Below are 3,581 nucleotides of genomic sequence, written 5' to 3'. Positions count from 1 at the left end.
ACCCTACTGCATCATAACTGAGTTACTGTGAAAGCAGTCCAAAAATCTAAATAATTTCATCTGATCGTATCAGTTAGTCATTTAAGAAACATTTAGCATGGTGCAAACTTGAGACAGCACAAGTGAAAGTTGGGAAGGATGGCGGTAATGTAGAATGTGTAGGCACAGTGCACAACAGGGAAGATTATTGGGGGTGACCAATTGATTTAACATGCTGCTCCCCATATCCTGCCTTACCCCAGTTTCCAGTAAAGATAAACCCTGGTTTACAGCCCTGGAGAAATTCAAATGCCTCTGTGAAGTTTTCGTCAGTAAATGACAGATGATTTAATCACTTATTCTTAGATGGATTCATGTATTCCCCCAAAATATGGCTTTCATTAGAATATACGTTTTGGTTGAATAAGCTATTTCATGAGAGTGGGCAGTAATAACATGTATGTGAACAGAAATTAAAATTAATGCCAAACACACACCTGCAAAGCTATGCTATTTGGCTCATGAAATTACATCAGTTATGGGAACAGCAGGGGGTGGAGGTAGGGGAGACACTAGAAAGGGCTCTGAAAAAAAAAGTGGTCTAACACATCATTTTTTAAATTTGCATTTAGAGTTTTACAAATGACAAGTGCATTTTCCAAGTTTTGAGGACCCACCCCTCTTCTCAATAAAATCTACTACCACATACTATTACCCCTTTCGGCAATATGCATTGTTACAAGGCTTGGCTCAAGAATTGGTTTCTAAGAATAGACAGGGGAACATTTTCTTTCTGTCTGTGCAGAGTGTGAATATTCATTCATGCGCCTTCTCTCTGTGTGAAGCCTCTATTGTCGTAGTTTCACTCGTCTGACCTCAGCAGTGTCAGCTGGGTGGAGACAGTGGGTACCACTGAAGTGTGGTGAGCAATGGGAATGTCTTGCAGTCTTGCTTTGATTTAATTGGTAGCTTTGGAGTCAGCTCTAAAGGGAGAGAGCATGCCAGAGGAGGAAGAGGAAGGAAAGTAACATTTGCAGACATATAATGAGCCAGGAGCTTACCCTATGTGACCTCATTTAATGATCACATCCCTGAGAGCTGGTATTATTAGTCCTATTGTATAGTTTAAGTGACTTCTGGAGGTCACATGACTGGTGGGTGGCACAAATAGAACTGGAAGGTAGGTCTATCAGGTGGACCATCTGGGCTGCAGAGTTATGCTCCTTGCACTGTATCTGGCTGTCCAACTATTGTAGTTGAGTTGCTCAGAACTTGTAGAATTACGACCTGAGGAAAAGTGCAATCAAGAGCAGGTGAGGCGAAGGATGGATTGGGAGTTTGCAGTTAGCAGATGCAAACTATTATATATAGGACGGATAACAACAAGGTCCTACTTATAGCACAGGGAACTGTATTCAATATCCTGTGATTAACCATAAGGGAAAAGAATATGAAAAAGAATATATATGTGTATATATATATATATACACACACATATATGTATACTGAATCACTTTGCTGTACAGCAGAAATTAACATAACATTGTAAATCAACTATACGTCAATAAAATAAATGTTTTTTAAAAAGCATGTGAGATTGCAAGCAATGGAGTTAACTGTAACTCTTATCTCCCCACATGGGTATAAATGCCATCCAAGTAACATCCTATGTTGCCTATGTGACAAATGGCTCTTGTGCTATAAAAATGTTACTTTTGCAGATAAATGGTAAAAGGACCCTTAGCTGATGATTTGACTTAGTGATCACAGTTATATCCAGTTCTATATGGAAACCCAAGAGATAACTATCCAATGAAAGCTGCTGAGTTGATTGACATTTAGTTAAAAACACATTTTCCAATGTCCCCTTTTCAAAATGCCTTTCTTGAATTAACACATACATCAACAGCTTTTAGCACAACTGACTTACAGGCTTCCTGACCTTACGGAGGGCTCTGAACAGATGTCTGACCAGAGTGGGGAATTAGGAAGTTTCAAGAGCCACCTGGTATGAGGGGAAACAAACCAAGGTGGAGCACTGAAGAATCAGCATGATTTCAGCAGTGTCTAGAAGGAAGATGTTCAGAAGAAAGTCCCTAAAGGGTACATGGAGAAAATTTTTTTAGAAACAGATTGGCCAACTTCATATCTTTTTAAAAATTCTATAGTGGACATGGGTTTTTTTTTAAGTTGTAAAATATACATGAAATTCACCATCTTTACAATTTTTAAGTGTACAGTCAGTGATTTGAAGTACATTCACATTGTTATGTTACCATCACCAACCATCCATCCACAGAACGCTATGTCTTGCAAAACTGAAACTCTGCACCCATTGAAAAATAAAACCCTTTCCGCTCTCTCAAGCCCCTGGAATTTGACTACTCTACGTACCTCATATAAACATAGTCGTACAGTATTTATCCTTTGGTGACTGGCTTATTTCACTTAGCGTAGTGTCCTCAAGGTTCATCCATGTCCCAGTGTGTGTCAGAATTCCTTTCTTTTGAAGGCTGAATGATATGTCATTGTATACATATACCACATTTTGTTTATCCACTCATCCAGTGATGAACATTAGAGTTGCTTCCAGCTTTGAGCTATTGCAAGTAATGGTGCTGTCAACATGGGTGTACAAATACCCCTCGGAGTCCCTGCTTTATGTGTTGGGTATATACCCAGAAGGGAAATTGCTGGATCATATGCTAATTCCAGTTTTAAATTTTTGAGGAACCACCACACTTTTCCATAGTAACTACACCACTTTACATTCTCATTACTAATGCACATGGGTTCCAATTTCTCCACATCATCGTTAACTTTTATGTTTTTTGATTGTAGCCATTCTAACCTGAGTGAGGTGATATTTCATTGTGGTTTTGATTTGCATTTCCTGAATGATTCATGATGTTGAACATCTTTTTATGTGCTTATTGTCCATTTATATACCTTGTTTGGAGAAATGTCTGTTCAGTCCTTTGCTTATTTTTAAATTGGGTTGTTTTCTGTTGTTGTTGAATTGTAGGAATTCTTTATATAGGCTGGATATTAACTTCTTGTCAGATATATGATTTGCAAATATTTTCTGCTGTTCCATGGGTTGCCTTTTCCATAGTAAACATGAGCTTTCTTGTGTACTCAATATCTCCCTTTTTAGGGAACGACCATGCCTCTGGGCTCAGCCTTAGCCAATCCACATATTCCATCCTATTTGCCCAAAGATAGGTATAGGACCAAAACTTGGCTTATGGAAGCCCACCCCAAGACTTTTCTCCAAAACTGTTGTGGGAGATGCACTGTCCTTCTGGGATAATAAGCTCTGGTGGCTTTTTCAGCCTAAAACACCAGGACTGTTCTTCCCACCATGCTGAGAGAGAACCTGAATATGAAGCCAGCACATGAGCTGAGAGATGGAGCCTGGTGATATTACTGGAGAATTTAGTTTCAGCATGTCAGGAGCCAGAACTTCTACTCAACAACCATGCCTGGATTTTTTTAGTTTCGTAAGCCAAGAGCGCTTCTTTCCTTTTCTTCCCTTTCCTTTCCTTTTATTTCCTTTTGTCGTCCTTCCTTGTCGTCAAGAAAGTGTGCACTAATAAATA

This window comes from Phocoena sinus, chromosome 12 (assembly GCF_008692025.1).
Source record: "Phocoena sinus isolate mPhoSin1 chromosome 12, mPhoSin1.pri, whole genome shotgun sequence".
Classification (NCBI taxonomy): domain Eukaryota; kingdom Metazoa; phylum Chordata; class Mammalia; order Artiodactyla; family Phocoenidae; genus Phocoena; species Phocoena sinus.
The sequence above is the reverse complement of the archived record's forward strand: the minus strand, read 5'-3'. Positions refer to the sequence as shown.